Source organism: Protomyctophum parallelum, assembly GCF_964188405.1.
Source record: "Protomyctophum parallelum genome assembly, chromosome: 22".
NCBI classification, from domain to species: Eukaryota; Metazoa; Chordata; class Actinopteri; order Myctophiformes; family Myctophidae; genus Protomyctophum; species Protomyctophum parallelum.
In genome coordinates this window covers 160,735-184,300 of record NC_139714.1, presented here as the reverse complement: position 1 = coordinate 184,300, position 23,566 = coordinate 160,735, and the positions used below count along the sequence as shown (strand labels likewise).

The 23,566-nt window shown below is 42.3% G+C and overlaps 1 long non-coding RNA gene and 1 pseudogene across 2 annotated transcripts in view; both read left to right on the top strand.

The window, feature by feature from the left end:
• LOC310853427 overlaps positions 1-23,566 on the top strand; it is a 185,990-nt gene that overhangs the window by 89,248 nt on the left and 73,176 nt on the right. The window lies entirely within an intron of this gene.
• On the top strand, positions 316-18,033 carry LOC310853544 (E3 ubiquitin-protein ligase rfwd3.L-like; annotated as a pseudogene). The gene is made up of 7 exons: positions 316-728; positions 823-1,000; positions 4,720-4,876; positions 8,537-8,713; positions 13,514-13,728; positions 14,677-14,900; positions 17,890-18,033. The product of its transcript is annotated as an E3 ubiquitin-protein ligase rfwd3.L-like (transcript).

The window sequence follows — 23,566 nt, the reverse complement described above, 5'->3', positions numbered from 1 at the left end:
TCAAGTGTTTTTAATTTTAGTTATAGAGGGCAAGTATAATGTTTTAACCCATTTTGACCTGAGATCAGATTCTAAAAATGTCTTCTACATCCTGACAGTTTTCTGAAAAAGCTATGTTTCTATGTCAGTCGTTCTTCGATTAAAAAAAAATAGCAGACCTACAAGCTCGTAGCGCACCACTTGGTGGCGCGCTATGAGCTTGTAGATCTGCTATTTTTCAATAGCTAAAGCATAGCATAATGCTAACACCAAAAGGGGTTTCCTGCCCCAAAATGGGTTAAATGCAAGAAGCACAATTCAATTGTTTAATCGGCAATGATCTGTGTGACCAATGAAATCGTGTCATCGACTTTCCGACAGCCCCACGCGGAACCGCAGGCGGTCTCGGAGCCGCTGATCGACGAGGCCCGACACCTGGGCAACCTGGCGTTCAGCGTGTGGGACAAGATGAAGGAGATGGTGTCCTACAGCCCCGTCACCCTGGACCCCAACACGGCCTACCCGGAGTTCGTCCCGTCCGACGACCTCACCGGCGTGAGGCTGGACGTCCTGAAGACGGGGCAGCGGCTCCCCGACAACCCGGTCCTGGGCTCCTCCTACAGGACACTGGAGGAGGAGCAGAGTCTCAGGAGGAGGGCGGAGCTAGAGTCTGCTCAATGCAATCTGCAGCTGCAGGTGATGACCGATGAACATCAACATTGTCTGTTAATCTTTTAATTTCGGGTTGTGTGACAATTCTTTTTTTTAAGTTGAATTCCTCGCATGCACCTCGTAACTTGGTGTTTGTTTGTACTTGTATTGTAAAAAAAATTGATGAGCCAGGCGGGCAGCAAGTCTTCCTCCCAGTTCCCCCAGAGAGCCGGGGACGCCTCCAGGAGCACCCAGGGGGCCCAGTACAAATTCAACAAGGCTGTGTTGGTGTCCAAGACGGGAGGCTGCAGGGTGCTGGCCTACTGCGAGCCGCTCACCTGTCTTCTGGCCTCCCAGAAGTCTCCATCTGGTAAATATATATATATATCACTTTGAGATTTGCTTCAAATGTAAAGTGCGTTATAAATGAAGTGTATTATTATTACTAGAAGTTCGCAGGCCTTCGGCCCGCTCATCCTAGCGCCATGCGTTGGAAATGGGAAGAAGGCAATAGCGGAAGGGCGATTCTCAATACAGTTTTTTTTTTGTTTTTTTTACTTGGAAAAGCAAACATGGCAACCATGATGTATTCATATGTCCAGTTGCTTGGAAAGTGCAAACTTGGCAACCTGGCTGAGTGGCCCTATTGTTTGTTTTGCTTGTTTTTATTTCCGTCTAAAAGCAAGAATGGCAAGTGGCAATGTTTCTATATACCAAGTTGCTTGGATGTCGTAAATGTGGCACTCTAGCGGGAATAGTATACTGTAGTCCTCTGTACTGTACTGTACTGCTGTACTGTACTGGACTGGACTGTGGTTTACTGTGCTGTACACCACTGTACTGGACTGGACTGTGCTGTACTGTACTGTACACCACTGTACTGTACTGTACTGTATTCCACTGTACTGTACTGTATTCCACTGTACTGTACTGTATTGTACCGTACTGTATTACACTGTACTGTATTCCACTGTACTGTACTGTACTGTACTGCACTGTACCGTTCTGTATTCCACTGTACTGTACTGTACTGTACTGTACTCCACTGTACTGTACTGTACTCCACTGTACTGTACTATACTCCACTGGACTGGACTCCACTGTGCTGTACTGTACTGTACTGTACTCCACTGTGATGTACTGTGCTGTGCTGGACTGGACTGGACTCTGCTGTACTGTACTGTACTCCACTGTACTGGACTGTGCTGTACTGTACTGTACCCCACTGTACTGTACTGTACCGTACTGTACTGTACTGTACTGTTCTCTTCTCCTCTGTTCTGCTCTCTTCTCTACTGTACTGTACTGTACTGTAGGGTTCGGTACCATAATGTACCGTACTGGACCGTGCTGTATCATACTGAGCTTTGCCATACTGTACTGTACTGTACTGTAGCATACTGTGCTGTATGTGTGTGTGCACGTGCATGTGTGTGTGTGTGTGTGTGTGTGTGTGTGCAGTGGAAAGGGGAGGTGCCGGGGAATGAGAAAGTTGTGATGTAATTTGCATCACAGCAAAATGTTGTGCAATAACAGTGTGTGTGACAAAAGTAATATTTGTACAGTAAATATGACGTGCGTGGATGCAATGTAGTGCAGCTAGATTCTGGGAGCATGCAGATTTTATTTTGCATGGAGAGATGTGTGCTAACATTGTGGTTTGGTAGGAGAAGGAGCACGGATAAACGGCCATGTGCTTGTGTGTCTATTAGGGTAGAAGGAATATTATTATTATGTGTAGGGGTGCACGGTTTTGAAATTATGACCGATATCCGATCTCTGATTAGGGTCATATCTGCCGATTCTGACCGATTGCGATATTATACAGAGGACCACAATGGAAACAAGCCTAGGCCCTAGGGGGGCTTGGCCCAAAGCCTGTTAATAAAGTATTCAATCAATCAATAAATAGCATATAGCCTACTCTTTTCCAAGAGTCTGTTTTCACAACTGAATGAGACGAGTACACAAATTATATGATTTGGCTTTTGTTCTAGACAAGAGGTACTATAGACACTTTTGATTTATATTAAATTTAATGGTGATTTTCTTTTTACATTTTTCATTTAAAAACATTTTTGCTGGTGAAAACCAATTAAATAATCTGTATTATTTTGGGACCGTTCCGATTATGGCATTTTTATGGCTGATTCTGATTATTCTACAGATTAATTGTGCATCCCTAGTTATGTGGTATGCAGCCAATGTGCTCCCGTGCGCAGATGCGCTCTCTGAAAAAGAGTATTTTAGACAAGGTATGGACCTGACAACTAAATATTCACAAAATAAGGTCTATAGCGACATGTACATACTATATACCGTATGAAACAGAAGACTCTCTGCTTTCATAAGAAAAAACTAATACTGTAATAATAATAAAAATCACACCCCTGTGAAGTGAGCAGTGCAATGTTGCACTGCTCACTTCACAACATTGCACTACTCAATGTTAGTGCAATATAGCAATATAGTGCAATAATAGTTCTTCAGGTCCATGCATTCTCTGAAATCCTCTTTGAAAAAGAGTATTTTAGACAAGGTATGGACCTGACAACTAAATATTCACAAAATAAGGCCTATAGCGACATGTACATACTATAGACATATCTGATCATTGTCTCAGTAACAGGGGGGGCAACAAAAGTCTTGATCAGTGTAGGCTACCTTCCACCGATCATTTCAGAACGATAGTATAACGGTGAGATGCGTTAGTGGTTGACATGTCTGGACATGTTAGGGCAAAGAACCACAAGAGCGATAAGCGAATGGAAAAGAGCTTCATCCACTCGAGAGAGACGCTAATCCCGGCTGTGACGGCGAAAAAAAGACAGTTGATCATATCTATCTCCTATACTGCTTCTCCTATTGCGGTCCTTCGAGAATACGTCATTCGTTTCGCAAACGTTATGAAATGGCGATCGACCGTTGCAGATTATTCTTGGTTTATATACGGGCAGAGGGCTATCTTTTTCCGAGAATGAGAGTACGAGGCGGCGGTGCAAGGCAGTTGCCGTTGGAGGCACAGTGGATGAGTGAGTGGGGGGGGAACTGAAACTGCAATGCGATCCGAGACGAAGAGACTCCCCCTACATTGCTGCCTCGGGAGAAACCATGTAGAAACAGGAGGGGAGGGGAATCGAGTGTATTCACACACACTAGAGTATGGGTACCTCCATTTTAGATCCCCTGATATCTGCGTTGGTCTATGCCGTGCAGGCCGACGAGGCCGCCTCCAGTACGTCGTAATGGATACGGCATGCCCGCATAGACCAGACCTCTTTTCAGGAGGGGGGGCTTTTAACTCCCGGATCACATACCGGACCTTTGTAGAGCCGATCGGTGTTACTTTCTATGTTGTCCGGGCGCGTATAAATATGAAGTACAGTAATCATAAAAAAAAACCATAAAACGTATAGATACGTTTTGCGCATACAGCGTTCGAGATTAATAAAGCGTATGGATACGTTTCCAGCAGTTGATGTGTTAATATTTTACCAATTTGTAATGTAATTAAATACCAAACCTGCAACTTTATTTTTCAAAATATCGTTCCAGCCAGTTTAATTCCCTTTGCCCGGTAAAGCCTCTTTCAGTTCAACAGTGAAGTGCACCATTTCAATACAAGACAGGCAAATCCTTTACATCTCCCAAAGTTCTGTACTGGACTGTGTCAGTTCTCCATCAGATACAGGGGGCCCAGCTATGGAACAGCTGTACAGTGATCTCATAAAATTCTACTTCATTAAATCATTTCAAACATAAGCATAACCTATTTAATTGGCCAGATCACTTAATTATATGTTTTTGTATTATCTCTTATTTTTATATACTGCAATTGTGTATCTTGGAAATTCTATATTGTTTACAAACGTGTTCTGGATGTTTTATTGTGTCTTGCATTGTGACTTAGATAGAGGCCTCGTATAAGCTCCTTGGGCTTTTTTTTATACTGTGCTAAATAAATATAAATTAGATTCAAGCCCATACTTTGTGCTGTGATGGAACGGTCTTGACGTCGACATGAAACGTCAAATTACAATGAAAACGATCTATTTAGTCCGATTTCTTTTAAATCCTCCCTCCCTCCAGGTCCAGGCTGCGGGGTGACGAAGATCAGCACAGTGGACATGAGGGCCATCCAGTACGTTCCCATCCACGCCAAGCAGATCCGAGGCCTGGCCTTACAAAGACAGACCGAGAGCCTGATGCTGTCTGCGTCGCTGGACAACACGGTCAAACTGACCAGGTACACACGACACACAGCCTGATGCTGTCTGCGTCGCTGGGCAACACGGTCAAACTGACCAGGGGCCTTTTTCACGAAACTTGGATTAGAGATTAAACCGGGATTTAAACACATATCCTGCCTTAATATATCCTGGATCAACGATTAAACGGTTTTATGAAAGCCGGTTAATCTTGCCAGATTAATTTAACCAGTTAACCTGGATATGTTGAGGCTTGATTCGGTTTCATGAAAGTGATGCTACATTAGTTACCATGGAAACTAATGCTTTGGACTTAGCCTGCTCCGGACCAGGCTAACAGCCAGGTTTAACCTAATCCTGATGTCTTTACTGTTCATTAAGCAGTCAAACTGATCACAAACCAATGATGTTTTCCAGAATTATGTTGCCTTATTTGTATCGGTCTGCATTAAAGGACAAATTTAAGCACTATATCAAATCAAATAACCAAAATATATAGGCTGCACAACATCATGACAGCTTGTGAGCTTGTAGATCAGCTGCTTTTGGTGAATGTTCCCCAGAATAGGTCGCTGTCGTGCAAGTGCACGGTTAAGAAGAATTATTAATATTATATTATATTATGTTAATATCTTTTTTTTGTTGAAAAAGTATAGACCACAAAATATTACCATCACTCATTGTTTTACAACATATTACCATTGTAACGTTTCACCCACTATTGAACCCATGACCCACAGTTCACCAGTCTGGCCCCTGTCTGGACAACAACCCCCTTCCCCAAAGGTAGCTCCCTCAGAGGAGGGAGTTATGGCCAAATATCACAATGCGACAATATCATTATACTTACAATATTAAGAATTCTGTTTTAAGTTAATAGTAGTGGTAAAATGTAAACTATATTTTTGGGGTAGTTAATCATTCAGTCTATCCACTATTGAGAGTATGTTCTCTCTTTAATTACAGCAGCAGTATTTATTTTAGAAGCTTAAGTCCTTGTATCAGTAAGTCTTGAATAGATTAGTAAAGATACTGAGATATACAGAAGGGGGCAGTAATGCAACTATTAAGGATGCAAACTGCCATAATACCCCATGAAGAAGAAGGATCAGTAAATCTGTGTTCTACAGAATGGGTCTCGAGACAAAAAGCCAGGCTGTCTATTCAGCCAGGCTTGCTGATCCCGGCTCGCCAAATCCGCCAATTCTGAGCCTCGCTTGGCTTTTCGTGAAACAGGCCCAGGGGCCTGTTTCACAAACTTGGATTAACTAATCCAGGATTTAGGCCAAAGCCAGGCTTTTTAAATCCTGATCTTTACAGCCTGGTTTATTCCGTTCCACTAAAGCCAAGCGAGGCTCAGAATTGGTGGATTTGGCGAGCCGGGATCAGCAAGCCTGGCTTAATAGACAGTCTGGCTTTTTGTCTATAGACCCCTTATGTGGATCACAGATTTACTGATCCTTCTTCTTCATGGGGTATTAAGACAGTTTGCATCCTTAATAGTTGCATTACAGCCCCCTTCTGTATATCTCATTATTTTTACTAATCTATTCAAGACTTACTGATATGACTTAAGCTTCTAAAATAAATACTGCTGCTGTAATTAAAGAGAGAACATACTCTCAATAGTGGATAGACTGAATGATTAACTACCCCAAAAATATAGTTTACATTTTACCACTAATATTAACTTAATATTAATATTAATATTATAATATTGTAAGCATAATGACATTGTCGCATTGTGATATTTGGCCATAACTCCCTCCTCTGAGGGAGCTACCTTTGGGGAAGGGGGTTGTTGTCCAGACAGGGCCGGGTCATGGGTTCATGTAGCATGCCAAAGTTTGTGCTATTGCCATTGAGAATGCATTGGGCGTTTAAGTTAAATAACTCAGAAACTACAAAACATTTCAAAGTAAAAAGTTCCAGCATGTGTCTCCACAGTAAGCTGAATTTTACAAAGTGTGAATGGAGTTTCTAGGTGAAAGTGCTTTTTTTAAGTGCCACTATCTGCCTATAAATGTCTCAAATTTGAAAGCACTATATTTCTAAAACTATGAAACATTTAAAAGATTCCTTTTCAGGCACACATGTCCACCATAGGATGAACCTAAATAGGTTTGAATGGGGTTTCTAGGTGTAAGTATGTAGGACTAGTAGTGGGTGAAACGTTGCAATGGTAATATGTTGTAAAACAATGAGTAATGGTAATATTTAGTGGTTTTCACTTTTACAAAAATAAATAAATAATAATATAATATAATATAATAATTCTTCTTAACCGTGCACTTGCACGACAGCAAACCTATTCATGGGGAACATTCACCAAAAGCAGCTGATCTACAAGCTCACAAGCTGTCATGATGTTGTGCAGCCTATATATTTTGGTTATTTGATTTTATATAGTGCTTAAATTAGTCCTTTAATGCAGACCGATACAAATAAGGCAACATAAACCCATAATAATTGAATAAATCTGGAAAACATCATTGGTTTGTGATCAGTTTGACTGCTTAATGAACAGTAAAGACATCAGGATTAGGTTAAACCTGGCTGTTAGCCTGGTCCGGAGCAGGCTAAGTCCAAAGCATTAGTTTCCATGGTAACTTATGTAGCATCACTTTCATGAAACCGAAGTTTCATTCTTGAAGTGGCTTGCACCTTTGATTCTAGTTTAGAGGAAGCCTTTATGACCAAAGTCATTAAGTACTAGCCTGGCTAAAGCCAGACTAATATCACACACCAATTTTGCCAATGGCTTATTCTGCCAATGGCTTATAGCCTGGCTTATTAGCCAGGCTAATTAAGTACCAGCCGCTCCTCCAGACCATCATAGAGCTAGGCTATAGGTGCAAATTACTTGTGTTTATATTCGGCAGCCTAGTGTGTGTGTGTGTGTGTGTGTGTGTGTGTGTGTGTGTGTGTGAGAGACTATTGTAACGTGATTGTATACATACAGTGCATGTTACTGTATACTGTATACTTTTATATTTATCAACAGCGTCTCTTGCTCTGCACTATAGGCTAGACTAGATTGTATAGGATGTATGCATCTGTATTAACCAGCTCAGTGGCCTTGTGGTTTGAGTGTCCACCATGAGACTGTAACTGGGTCGCGGTTCGATCCCCGGCCGGGTCATACCAAAAGCACTCAAGCATCAAGGGCTGGATGAGGATAAATCCCTGCGACTTACTGGCGTCATGTCCAGGGTGTACTTGTACATCATGTCCATGGGGTGTACTTGTACATCATGTCCATGGGGTGTACTTGTACATCATGTCCATGGGGTGTACTTGTACATCATGTCCATGGGGTGTACTTGTACATCATGTCCATGGGGTGTACTTGTACATCATGTCCATGGGGTGTACTTGTACATCAAGCTGCCTCACGCCACAGAAACACAGGATAGGCTCCTCCCCTATGGGCCTCATGGCTCAGCAAGGCTTACTTACAGTATGCATCTGCATTACTTATACTGTAATTTTTGAAAGTGTATTTATTGTGTTGTTATTCTGCCGTATCTATCTACTGTAGCTCCTTTATCTGTAAGGTTACTAACATGCTACTGCTGTGTTGGCTCTGGCTGCCACAGCAGACCGAATCAATAAAGGTATCTTTATCTATCTATTGATCTGTCGTGTGTGTGTGTGTGTGTGTGTGTGTGTGTGTGTGTGTGTGTGTGTGTGTGCAGTTTGATGGCCGACATGGTGGTGCATAGGTACAACACGGGCGAGCCCGTGTGGAGCTGCTGCTGGTCTCTGGACAACAGCAACTACCTTTACGCCGGTCTGCTCAGCGGAGACGTGCTCGTCTACGACATCAGAGACACCAGCACGCACGTGCACCAGCTGCAACCGCCGCGCTCCAGGTAAGTTAGTTAGTTTAACTAACTTAATATGTTATTAATATTAACACCAGCACGCACCAGCTGCAACCGCCTGGACGGGAACCCCTTTCGGGGTTTTTTAGCATAATGCTATGCTTTAGCTGTTGTAAAATAGCAGATCTACAAGCTCATAGCGTGGAGCTTGTAGATCTGCTATTTTTTTTAAATGTCTTTTTAAAATGTCTTTCTTTCTTTTCTTATCGAAACCATTATTTATTCAGCATTTGAGCCACGGACCACCATTTGATTACAGTAATTTACATGATGACATGTTTAGCTATAATTTAACTCTTGAGAGCGTAAAATGAAACCAAAATGTGGTTTTATATTACGGTATCAAGAGTTACAGATGCAATAAGGGTCCATTTGGTTAACAACCCTCCATAATTTAACTGGGTTGAGTTTTATTTTTGACTGCCACCAAAGACTCCAGCTAGTCCCTTTACTGTCGCCTCGGACGCATGCGTGAAAACCTTCACTTTCACGTCCTAAAACAATCAGGAAGCAAAATCGCCTATAACTAATCTAACAGACTTTTATCAGAAGCGAGGTATCGCCGATTTAGTATTGAGCCCCTAACATCCGCGTTCTGTGCAATCACCTAAACCTAAGATTGCGGCTATTACAGCCACCTAAGCAGCAGCATGATCTTGGTCCATGTAAATCCACCGAGCCAAGGGGAACGCTGCATTATTCTGAATCAATAAAAACTAATCCTTATCACGTCAATCACGTCAACAGCAGAAATCGACATTGGGATTCATCACGTCTAAGTCTGTGTCTCTCTGTCTGGAGCTAATATCACAAACTGAACAGAACTCTTGTGTACAATTGATTGACGTCATGAAATGGCAGACGTCACATGAAGTCCGATATCCACTGTGTTTCTATGGCCCCATTTACATGCAGAAATTCATTCGGAATGAATGGATTAATTCCAGTCATCAGAATAAAAATGCTCATGTAAACACCTCAATTGGAATAGATTCCGAATACATTTTAATTCGGGTCTGGAGGGGTGGTATTACCGTTTGAATCGGTATACATCTACCATATAAACACTTTATTCCGAAAGCTACTGGGAGTTTGGAACACATGTATTATTTTACACATTTCTGCCCTTAGTAGACTATAGTGCTTTTTGCCCATGTCCAAGCAGGGATGGCCATTTGGAGACATTTTATGCGAGCAGATTGCGCTATTTTAGCCATAAAAAAGACAAATACATCAGGTTTTTTTGCCCCATAATAAAATGCGCTATTTACAAACCCATCAGTGATTGACAATTGCAGTGTAGCTGCAGTGTAGTTGTTGTGAAGCTATGTAATAAAATGAATATTAGTATTTTAAAAAGTCATTCCCAAAAAGCTATATTTGTCATGAATTAAAAACAAATTAAATGATTTTCAATGAGTAATTTCATTTTTGGAAAATCGAAGAAATTCTTTGCACTGTGACAAATGTAATGCAATAGATGCTAATCTGCTTCATAGCCCTCGGATACAATTAAAGATATTTGATATTGGATTTTGAGAATACGGTAGAGACAGTTTGATAAGGTTTTGCTGCCCCTTGTCCGTTACTTGAGTAGAAACAATTAATAGACAGGATAGCATTGATATGGCTGACTGCACGCCATTTTCTTTTCAGATGTTTACCATGAGCTTTCTATCATGTTATTCTATAGTATGCAGTGTCACTGAGCAGTATGCGTGGGAGGGTTGAGGGTTTTCTTTCTCTTTTTTGTCTTTGTATCTTTTCCTTATTTTTTTGTTTTTTTGTGTAGCAATTACAGGACAACACTAAGCTTCCTATTACAGTGGGAGCAGGGGGGTATCATGCACCCCCCTGAAATATACTTCTAAACAGTGTTTTCTTATTGGAAAAAATGTGCTGAAAATGATGAGCTATGATAAAAAGTTGTCAAAATGTCCCACCTACCTCAAAACCCCCTTTTTGGTATATGGCTCTGGCAAAATTGTGTAAAGGCAAATATTAATTCACTAGTAGTCTGAAATTGGTCATGGAGTATCTTGACACATAGGGGTAAGTAGCAGAACAAGATTTGGGGGGTTGCTACCATTATATTCTTAAATATGACCTACATCATCCTCAAAAACACAAAAAAGTATGGTGTCTGCTTGACTAATAACAACAAATATGGTTATTTTCCAACACATTATGGTGAGTATCACTGCCTCACTTGTATATAGAAAACTTCCCATATCCCTAAGCTTCAATTTGAGCCCAAGATAACCTTTCTATCTTGTAAATTACTCTTTCTGTAGCCAAAATTCTGAACTATACCTCAAATCGGTGAAAATTTGATATTTAGTCAGTATCAGCTATACATTTGGAATAAATGAATGAATGACTGAGTTTGAACTGACTCCACATCATGGAATATTTGTTACTTGAATAAGCTATGTTAAAAAGTTTGCAAAGTGTCCCATCTACCGTTTTTATGCAAATGAGTGCCTCCATTATCAAAATAATCGATTTTCACTATCTCAGCCAATATTGCACTTAAATGAACAAATAAGGTGTCTAGACCTATGTTTTGAGGGTCAAGGATCTCAGTTATTATATTACCTATTCTTAAAGTGACCACATGTGCCCGTGGCATGCTGGTGTAAAAATCTGTGCCGCAATAAAGTCACATCTATACCAAGTAAGAGATACCAATATTGCATATAACATCTAGACAAGTGCTGTGTTTTTAAGCAAGCGTTATAATTTAGAATATACTGTAGCATAACATCACAAACTAAAAACATCCTTAGTATGAACAATAGTATACGGCAGTATTATACACACTAGGCTATAGAATGGCCTGCAATATGCAGTACAAATTTCAAACAGTCACACAATCCTGTAACAGTATTCCATCCTATTCCTGTACACATTCAAACACTCTACAAATGTAAGCAACATGTACAAACAGTGACCACCCTAGCCTGCACCATAAAGAACAAAATGCACAGTCACATGAATCAGTCATCGTGTTCTTAGAACTCATCAGTCTTCTTTGTCTGCTAGTCCATGGTCTCCAATGACAAGGATTTCCAACCATCTCTGCCCTTCATATGGTTTTGGTTTTTCCACAATGGCTTCATCAGCTACATCAGCTATCTGGCAACACGATGGTTCTCTTCAGAGCAGAGTAGCATGCAGGAAGACGAGCCAGGTCAACTTTAGATTGAAATGTGTTACCCCCATAGTTACCCCAAGTTACCCCCGGCCCATAACCCTTACGGTTCCATTTGTACATTCAGAGTTGCACACCCGTCCTTACGGGTGTGCCCTGGATATCAACAGCTCAGTGGCCTTGTGGTCAGAGCATTTGCCTTGAGCCTGGGAGGTCGGGGTTCGATCCCCGGCCGGGTCATACCAAAGACTCCCTGCTTGGTACTCAGCATCAAGTGTTGGATTGGGGTAAGTCCCTGCTACACTAGCGTCATGTCCACTGTCCAGGGGGTGTACTTGTACATCAAGCTGCCTCCTACTACAGAAACAGGAGATTGGCTCCTGCCCTATGGGCCTCATGGCTCCGTAAGGCCATTTGGTCCATTTGGTTCCATTTTGTACACTCTAGAGCGGCACCCGTAAGAGGCCCTGGATATCATCAACAGCTCAGTGGCCTTGTACTTAGAGCGTCCACCCTGAGACTGGATGGTCAGGGATTTGAACCCCAGCTGGGTAATATCAAAGGGTCCCTGCGACATACTAGTCATGCCAGGGAGTGTACTTGTTAGGTTCCTGCCCTATGGGCCACATGGCTTGGCTAGAGCTATTTGAATTGTGAGTCTTCAGTGAAAGGGCAGATGACAAACTCATTTCTAAATCTAAAGTTGACCTGGCTCGTCTTCCTCTGCTCTGAAGAGAACCACCGTGTTGCCTTATACAAGCGAGCTAACGAAGCTTTTTTGGAAAAACCAAAACCCTATGATGAAGGGCAGGGGTGGTTGAAACTAACGAGTTTTTTTAATCCAGTGTGTCCTGCGGTGCAGTCCTACCAACCTCATTGGTTGATCTCCTTGACACTGTCTGGAGAGCATGGACAAGAAGCCGGCGAGATAGAGGAACTGATTTAATCAACACTGATTTGTACACCAGCATGCCACCGGCACATGTGGTCACTTTGAGAATAGTTTCACTGAGATCCGTGACCCTCAAAACATAGGTCTAGACACCTTATTTGTTCATTTAAGTGCAATATTGGCTGAGATATAGTGAAAATCGATTATTTTGATAATGGAGAAAAGGTTTGGGAACCCCTGCTATAGATGATGTGAAAATGAACGAGTGCTCTGAAATCAGTTTTGTTCTCAGGACAGGTACAATACCAAATTGAATTTGGATTGTGGTCGATTTTTCTCCCCGCTGTGGCCCAGTAGAACGGTGTGGGACGTACAGTACAGTACAGCTCACATTGTTTCTCCTCCCAGGTCCCAGTAGAACAGTGTGGGACGTACAGTACAGTACAGTACAGTACAGCTCATGTTTCTACTCCAAGGTCCCAATAGAACGGTGTGGGACATGCAGTACAGTACAGTACAGTACAGTACAGCTCATGTTTCTCCAAGGTCCCAATAGAACGGTGTGGGACAGTACAGTACAGTACAGCTCACATTGTTTCTCCTCCCAGGTCCCAGTAGAACAGTACAGTACAGTACAGTACAGTAATGCACAGCTCACGTTGTTTCTCCTCCCAGGTCCCAGTAGAACAGTACAGTACAGTACAGTACAGTAATGCACAGCTCACGTTGTTTCTCCTCCCAGGTGCCCGGTGTCGTCTCTGTGCTACGTGCCCAGGGCCGCCTCCAGCAGCTTCCCCTGCGGGGGGCTCATCGTGGGCACCCTGGAGGGGGCCTACTTCTGGGAGCAGGTGGACGGGACCACCTACAAGCCCCACATCCTGCCCCTGGAGACCAGCAGCTGCACCGACATCCAGGTGGACACGGAGAGCCGCCACTGTCTGGTCACGTACCGGCCAGGTGAGAGAGACTGTCTGGTGGTCCCACACCGTGTACAAAGGGTGTCCCTGCTTTAGGCTATAAGGGTAAGAGTGGCGCGATTTCATACAAAGTCAATGCAAAGACGAACGGGCACGGTGGGAACGAAGCAAACGGCCGCCTGGTATCTTCGCCCCGGCTGGAAAACTCCAACTGAAGCAACCTTCGCGTCCCCACACGAATCCAAGCATGCGACCCCGGAAATGTTTTTGGCTGGTTTAATCCATCCAGTTCCAACTGACAAAACTAAACCCTTTGCAAAGACATATAGGAACTAGTTTTGCTACTCATAAATGATATGTATTGGTCCATTTGGTTACACTGCCAAAGTTAAATAACGGTGTCCAAGCATGGCGATATAGTAGAGGCAGCCGGCGGGGGGTGCAGGCCCGGCCCAATCTCGCCTCAGGGCTCGTGGAACACTCTAACCGCCACTGACGGTGTCTACAGCCAATCGGCGCGCAACACTAGCAAAGGGACTTTTTTTCTTATCACCGCTGACTGACGACCAAAGTCAAGCGATTGAAGCGACTCGAAACAAAGGTTCAGGTTCAGGTTTGAACGCACCTCATGTTTTCTTTGCGTTTCGTCCTGAGCATGGCTAATTGTCAGCATGTTGACATCTGTGGCAATCTCTTCACTGTTTGTCAAGGCTTCACACCTCATTATACAAAGGATGTTTCAAATAGCTTGTACCACGGCATTCTATGAGGTTGTAGATCTGCTGTTTTTCAAGAGCTAAAGTTTAAAATAACGGTTCAAATGGTTAAACACAGGGCCTTTCTGTGTGGAGTGTGCATGTTCTCCCCGTGTCTCCTAGGGTAGGTAGTAGGTACCCTTACAAAAAACATGCAGTAATCCATTACACGGCGCAATCCTCCTTCATTTTTGCCTCTTTCCAACTCTCTCTTTCTCTCTCCTGCACCCCAGGGCGCTCCAACCCGGTGCAGCACAGCGTACTGATGGAGCTGAGCAGGACGCCCCAGCGGGACGCGGTGGCCCAGGAGCCCGGCTGCTGCTCCTGCAAGCCGCTCCGGACCTTCAGCGCCGGATCCTCCTGCAGGCTGCTCACCAAGAACGCTGTGTTCGGCAGCCCCACCGGACAGGGCGCCACGCTGGTGTGTGTCGGAGACGAGGCCAGCAACTCCACCATGGTGAGAAGAACACTCCCGTTAACACGCCCTTTAAAAGCAGGTGCTCCAAAGAAACATTGATCAAAAGCAAAAAGAGGGCTTTGCACACTGTAGCTCCCTGTCTGTGACTTATTGTGGCATCCACCTCATAAAAGTGACGTTTTGAGCACATTGCTCTTCCTCTGACGTGAGGCTTAAGTCTGAAGGAGAAACGTCCCTTCTATGAGGTGGAGGCCACAATAAAGTCATAGACGGGGAGCAAACAAGTATTTTGCTTTTGATCAATATATAGAGCAATTTAGAGGACAAGGGGTTGAATTGAAAGCTTGTGAACAGGCAGGACTTCTGATGGACTCCATCCATGAAGAGGCCTGGTCCATGGTCACACTCGGCAGTCAATTGGGGGCTAATAATAATAATAATACATTTTATTTGTAAGGTGCCTTTCAGGGCACTCAAGGTCGCCGTACAGTTTAAAAACAGTACAAAAACACAGTTAAAAGCAGAACAAAACACAGCTTGCAGCAGAAGACACAGGTCACGCAGAGTCATAGGCCTGCCTAAACAGGTGGGTTTTGAGGTGAGTTTGGAAAATGGTGATAGAGTCCATGTTTCTGATGTCAGGGGGGAGGAAGTTATTAGAGGTCCACACAGAGGTCCACGGAACTGCGAAGTGGAGGACGAAAAGAGACTCCGGGGAGGGATTCCCCGGATGTTGGGTTAGTGGCAGGCCTTACTGGAGCCTATAGTGTATATTACAAGCACTGCTGGGAGACAAACCCACACAAACAATGTACGACTATGGTATTTAGCAGACACAAAACACAGGTGCAGGTTTTGGCAGGAGGTTCCCCTTACTCAGTTCTCACCCTTATGCCTTTGTCGGGTGAGCGAGTACTGAAGACAAGTCTAGCTATAGGCTTTGTCGTAGAGAAAGGTTTTTAACCTAGTCTTGAATGTGCAGAGCGTGTCAGCCCCACGGACTGAAGCCGGGAGAAGGATCCACAGCTGAGGTGCCTGGGACCTAAACGCCCTGCCTCCTGTTTTGATATTTTTGGGACAGTAAGCATTTTTACATACTGTAAACGAGTTCTTTGAGATATTGTGGTGCCTGACCATTGAGAGCTTTGTAGGTGAGGAGAAGAATGTTGAACTCTATTCTGTTTTTAACCGGTAGCCAGTGTAGAGAGGCCAGTGAAGGAGTGGCCTCTTCTTCTGGTACCTGTCAGCACACGCGCCGCAGCATTTTGAACTAGCTGTAGGCTTTTCAGAGACTTACTTGGGCAGCCTGATAATAGCGATAATAGTACGGAGAGGAGGTTATTATCTGCTGCAGTCAGGAGGTAATTTGCGACTCTCAGCAATGCCGTCTCAGTGCTATGGTTAGCTCTGAAACCTGACTGAAAGCCTTCGAATAAATTGTTGTTATGTAGAAAGTCACATAACTGTTTGGCGACTGCTTTCTTGAGGATTTTGGAGAGAAATGGAAGGTTTGATATGGGTCTATAGTTAGCTAGAATGCCTGAATCAAGAGTAGGCTTTTTGAGGAGAGGTTTGATTACAGCTACCTTGAAGGATTGTGGCACGTAGCCTGTCACCAGGGACATATTGATCATATTGAGCAGGGATGTACCAACCGGGGGCAGGACCTAGTCGAAACTGGATCCAGGGGACGTTGATTTTGAGGAAGTTATCATTGAAGTGAAATCAGAGAGCTCGATTGGGGAGAAACTGTCCATATATATATTTGGGTGTGCGGCCATCTCTGTGCGGCCATCTCTCTCATGAAATCGTTACTATTGAGAGTTGTAGGGATACGTGAAGTGTCAAAAAGGAACTTGGGGTTACTTTTGTTGTCCTCTATTAGGGGTGAATAATAGGTGGCTCTGGCATTGTCGAGGGCCTTTTTGTATATTTTGAGGCTAGACTATACATGATTCTTTCTGTTTTGTTGAGCGCCATTTTTTTCAAATTTGTGAGACGTTCGCTTGAGATTTCTAGTTTCCGAGTTGTACCATGGGGCTAGCCTTTGTTGCTTTATTACCTTCCTTTTCTGGGGAGTGACAGAGTCAAGTGTAATTTAAAATGAGTATTTGACACTATCAACAAGAAGGACTATAGGTGTGGTGGTCTTCTATTTTGTTGAAATATACCGAGTTGATGGCTGATTTATTTACAGCGCTCTCGGATATACTTCTGCCAAGGACATTTTTGTCCAGTGGTGTATAATCGATCAATTGAAGGTTATCAGATAATGGTCAGAGAGGTCACGATTTTGTGAGAAAACTGTGAGGTGCTCTATTGTAATACCATAGACCAGAATGAGGTCAAGGGTATGGTTGAGAATGTGGGTAGGTTTATCTACACACTGAGAGAAACCGATTGAATCAATCAATGAGATGAACGCTCTATTTAGGCTATCAGTTCCTATGTCCGCGTGAATATTTAGATCACCAATTAAGATGATTTTATTAGACTCAAGGACTAGACTTGATAAAAAGTCAGAGAACTCAGATATAAATAGTGTGTAGGCGCCGGGAGGGCGGTACACTGTGATGAACATTAGGGGCTGTATTGATTTCCAGCTTGGGTGTGAAAGGTTGAGAATCAAGCTTTCAAATGATTTGTAGGTGGCTTTGGTTCTAGGACTAATTGTTAGGCTTGAATTGAAGATGGCAGCAACTCCACCTCCAATTTTACCATTGTCTCTGGGGATATGGGCATTGGTGTGACTTGGTGGGGTGGCTGTATTTAAACTGACATATTCTTGCTCACCCAGCCACGTTTCAGTCAGACAAAATAAGCAAAATGACGTAACGGGCTTACCGTCTGCGAAAGGGGTTCGATGTCGCAGCCTTGTGGGAACAATTGTTTAGGAAACTGCTAGTGTGGTGGTCTCCTTTCAACCTGTTTCACAAATCACATAGTATGTCTTGGCCATAGCCTACACATTATTTCATTCGTGTGAGATTTTTTTCTGTTTTGCTTCAATCCCTGTACTCTCTTCTAGGTGTGGGATGCAGGGAGTGGTGCTCTCCTTCAGAAGCTACCCGCTGACCAGCCGGTGTTGGACATCAGCCCCTTCGTTGTCAATGGAGACCACTACCTCGCCTCTCTCACAGAGAAGACGGTCAATATATATAAATGGGAGTGAACACTAGTGGAACGTCACCAATCTGAGCGACACCACTGCACGGGAGTTTTACCCATCGTTTTCTCCGGTATCAATCTAACCATTGATTATAAGAAGAGAGAAAAAAAGTGGTTGTTTGCGGGGGAAGGGGCTCGGATCAATCTAAATGCACTTTTAAAACACTCCTTAAGAATAGAAAGGGGATGGTAGTTGAGGAGATTCAGGTGGGGTGTTAGGGTTATGTTATGTTTTTGGTTTTCTCTTAAGTTATTATTATTTTATTTTTTTTACTGTGGGCTGGATTCCCAATTGGGGTGATGCATATTGTAGGTATTGAAAGCTGTCCCATGGGTTAGTAAATGCAAACCTACAAAGCCAAGTCACGTGTTATATTTCGTCATATGACCATGGCGCTAGACAAAAATCACACTTTTTCTTTTGGGTGTGGAGGGGGCGGTCAAAAACGCTTGTTGAAAGCGTTTTTGCGTGAAGAAGTATAAATTAAGCTTTATTTTTTATTACATTCATTCATTTAACCTTACTTGAATTTTTGGTTTGCCTAATCCATAGCCAAACTTTGTGATGATTCTTTGAAAGAATTACATTGTGTCTTAAATATTACTTTCTCGTTCTTGTTTTGCTTGTTTATGTAAGATGTTCTCCAAACTGAGTTAAAAAATAAAAAAGCAATGCCCATTATCTAGTCATGGGTAGGGGTTGAAAAATTCTCTTCAATATATAACCAAATTTACCATGAGAGAATACTCGGTTTGACATTCATGACAGAAATGTTCTTTATTATTATTTTCAGATTTTTCTCGCATGTTTGGTGGTGCAAAAAGCCAAAAACATTTTCTATTAGAAAAAAACTTGCCTGCTTTAAACATTAACATTGTTGATGCTTTTAAAGGTTTGTTTTTGTGAATAATTTGAAAGATATAATTCCAAAGTGTTTATTATAGACATCTTCCTCTTGCTGCTATTAAGCTTTTCTTTTTCTAGTCTAGACACAAAGATTATGTTGCCTTATTGTGATTCACTTGAGTGTGCTGCTATGTTATGACATTTTGAAAATGTAACGTTCTCCTTGCTTTTCTGCCTTGTGCGTACTGGAGGGCAAGTAAGAGGTTTGGTCTGGGACTAGAAGCACTTGTGTCCGCAGTCCTTTTTTGAATAGCATGTTTATTCTCAATTATTGTCTGTTATATTCCTATTATCTGATATTCTTGCTGCTTCCTGTGTTGTTTGTGTACCTCGGGTTCCTTGGACAGAAAGAGCGAGATTCCATCTTGCATTACCTCATCATAACTGGGCAGTTTTTGTTATTTTTCTTCTTCTGGGGGGCGGGGGGTGTCTCTTGACTCTGAATTTGTTGGACGGGTTACGTTAATTTCCTGGACGAGAGGCATGATGGTACCTCTTTGAATCCACTAAACAAATTCAAGTGATCACTCATTGGTGACTACCGGTATTCTACAAATTTGTTTTCCCATGTCTCATTTGGTGCTAAATCAGAGAAGGTGACGGTATAGTTTGTATTTCAAAGACAGAAAACATCTATATTATTGGTTTTCTTTTCCTATAGAATGTCCCCCTTCTTTCTTTTGAATTTGACATTTTTAAGATGAGTGCCTTGGACTAAGTGAAGCATTTTTCCCCCCTTTCTTTTCATTCTTTTTTTTTTACCATTTTTTTTGTGAGGTACTTATTTCAGTCCACATTTTAGTCACCAGAAGTAAGTTGTTCATTATTGTTCATGTGTCGAGAGGATGTGGGACTGCCAGTTGTTTTTATGCCACACTCCCTTTTCTACCACCACAATGAATCACATAATGTACCTCAGACATGTCTGATCCAAAATAACTTCATTGTGTTCAATAAATTGGCTAAAGATCTTTGTGTGGCATTTTCCTTCTCTACAGTAAATAACCTTAAAACCCATTTAGACCTGAGGACGATTCTTAAATGTCTTCTAAATCCATGGACCCTCCCATGAAGCAAATATTTGAGTTAAAAACGTTCGCTCTGAAAGAATATATATTCAAAGATTTGCGCCACATTTTCACGATTAAAAAAAAATAGCAGACCTACAAGTTCATAGTGCGGCACGGTGCTATGAGCTTGTAGATCTGCTATTTTTCAACAGCTAAAGCATAACGTAATGCTTAAAACACCAAAAGGGGTTCCCCCCCAAAAAATGGGTTAATAATGACCACCGCTAGCTGTGTGTGTCCAGGCACAGAGGCTTGCCTGCATGCCAGGCATGGTGAGCCTCGCAGAACAAATTTCAACATCACATTTTATGCGACCTGTGACTAGTAGTTTGTGTTAAAGTAACACAAAAGCTCTATAATCACCTTTTAAAACGTGGTGTTATATTGACTATCAAAGTCAAACATTCTAGTATCATGATCCCTTCTTTGACATTATGGTTTTATGCAAATCCATGTCATTCCTGCAGTAATATACTACATGTCTGGAAATAAAACACTGCACTGCAGCTGACCTGAGCTTTGCTCAATGTTCTCCCTGAAATAAACACTAGTGATAAGGGAAGATTAGCAACATGTCTGGCCAATCGGTTGGTCTGTTCACACAAATTCTATTAAACTGAATGAAATGGTTTTACATGACTTACATGACTAAGATTTTCTTAGTGATGTTGTGTTCTCTGTAGTGGAACTTATGACTAATTAATAGCAGTGTTATGATGGTATCAGTAGCCAGAGACTGCAGCTATAGTACTTGATGTGTGAATCACTGCATTGGCACATTGTCTTTTGAGATTATATGGAATCTCCCACAGGATAATTCACAATGTATGGGTGGTAATGAAAGAAGTCAATTTGCAGTACTTGCCCACCAGGGGGAGACAAGCGAACATGATAGCTTTTAAAGCCATTTACATTATAATAAAAGTAAAATAGTTTATGTGTATAATGTAATTCTTGAGGACTTTATATTTAGCAACCATCAGTATTGATATTCTCCATTTCAGTGTATTCTCATTGACTTTTCTGTGTCCTATAAACATGCTGTATTGCATTTAAGTGGAGGTTTGTGTATGAGAACATTAGCACTTCTAATGAAGTATAATTTAAATGGACAAAACCACCTACAAGCACTTAAATTAAGGCTAGAATTGAAACGCAGTTTACAGGTAGAAGTCACACCATCAAAGATATTGCAAATACAGTAGGCCTATATTTTAGCTGCATATTGTTATAAACAAAATCATAGTATAATAATGCCAAGTTGACTTGGAGTTGACAAAACACAAGCACTGTCTGGTGTGCAAACTATATCTTAGAATAAAGCTTAACGTTCAGTGAGAATACCTCTTAATTCCCTCAGTTACTTAAAATCAGAAAGCTTAAAGGGATACAATGGAGGCTGCAGTGTTTTCAAATGTGCATTCCTGATTAAGCAAGTAATCACTGCAGTATCATGACTCATGAGATCATACACTTCACAATATCCAAAATGCAGACAGAGATAGTTGTTCACGTCTCATTATGTTGGCACCGTGCAGAAAGTAGAAATCTCTGTACTGGTCCTGAGTGGTGTGTCATGAAGCCACATAGCCTATATGAAGCACAGACCCGCATTGCGGTATCAAGTAGGCTACGGTCGCCCCTAAACCATCTCGCCCCTCGATTCCTTTCCGCCGACCTCACGCCGAAACCTCGGTGGAAACCTCATGCAAGAACCTCGAGGTGCCACGGTTCTTGTATAGAGGGTATGCACGTGACATCGTCATTAAACCAGGAGGTTATGCGGGAACGTCTACTGAGTGCCAAAAAACTACTTTCTGGCCTTGACAGCCCAATAGACCCCATACATCCAAACAGAAAAGTCCAATGTTATTGCATTAAACGACGTTAAACTCACTTTGCCACTCGATTTGCCATTGCCCTCTATTCTTTATTTTGTTTCACTGAGAATAAGGTTGGAAATAAGTTTAGGGTTAGGCATAGATTTACTGGGGTCAAGTTTAGGTATAGGGTTAGGTTTAGGCATAGTTTTACTGAGGTTAAGGTTAGGAATAAGGAAAGGTTTAACTGTTTGAGCATAATTTACTTAGGTTACTTTAGGAATACCAGGCAGCGTAGTTCCACCAGCTGTACACCAGGGGCGAGTTGGTAAAGGGACGAGTTGTTTGGTATTCCCCATTGCAGCCCCTTCAGTGGCTTTTACGTTAAAGGTCCACTTCACCCCTTTGGCAACCAGAGCTTATTTTAATGATGTTTAGGACACAAGAAACACTTTCCTGGGGTTTATATGTGTGTAATAAATGTTTTTTTCTTTTTTGATATTTTGCCATGTTCATGACCAAAAACCTGCCATGAAAATGTGGTCTCACTTCCTTCCTGGACTACCAAGTCCCTCCATGCAACCCTCCCCCCTCTCCACAAGGAGGGGAAGTGTACTAAAGCATTATGGGCATTGTAGGAATTCAGCAATCCTAGTCAAACATTGTGCTACTGTTATAATATACAAATACTTAATATTGAGTGCAGTTTCTTCCAGTGGTGAAATGTGCCTTTTAAAGTCACTTGACACTGACTGGGGCCCCTTAAACAATCAGCGCCGGGATTTCTTTCAAAATACCAGCTCGTGGTGCCGTGCAGATATGGCAGCTTTTACTCTGAAAGCCCCCCCCCCCCCCTTCCGTTCCGTACAAAAACCGGGAGAAATAATGTTGCTTGCTTACCTCGCTAAGGCCAACCCCCCAAAAACGAAAAAATAAATCGGAATATTCTTCTCTCATTTGATATCAATGATGTGTCCTCGCTATCCATCGGTTGGATTACTCCCCCCCCCCCCCCCCCCCCCCCCCCCTCCCCCACAGGGAGTGCAGTGTCCGGCCTTGAGTCGGTCGGACACATGGTTGTCCAAAACCGCCACAAAAGCCTCTGATCAGGCTCTGTGAAGTGAGGGGCGCTCTTATGATCCTACAACATTGAGGAGGGAATTCGGTATAGCTTGGTATGATGTAAAATGATGTATGATGTGTCAAAACAAACATTACATTCTCTTTATTGTCAATTGACTAAAAACAAACATTAAACCTGTATGTAGAAATGTAACACTGGGTCTGATAAGAGGCTTGAGTTTTGATTGATTGATTGAAATATTTATTAACAGTTTGCAGAACAGTACATTTCAAGCACAAACTCAATACAAAGACTGTTAACTGTGAGTGGACGACCCAATTAAGCATTACACTTGTTTACGAGAGGGTCCACCTTGTTCAATTCATCAAAACATTGATGAACAACATACAAATAGACACTTTTATATAGTCAAAGAACAGAACAGGAATTCATCATAAAGGAGGTAAAAAGGGAAAAGAAACATATATTCAGTGAGGTGAAAAAGGGGTGCGGGGGATTCAGAATTTTTGTATTCACATTCAGTTACACATTTTCCTACCATTTTTGAGGAGTGCTAGCCCCTCCTATACATAGGTTTAATGTTTGTCTTTAGTTCAATGTTTGTTTAGTAAACACCATTGACAATGAAGGGAAAATGTATGTCATAATGTGCCTCA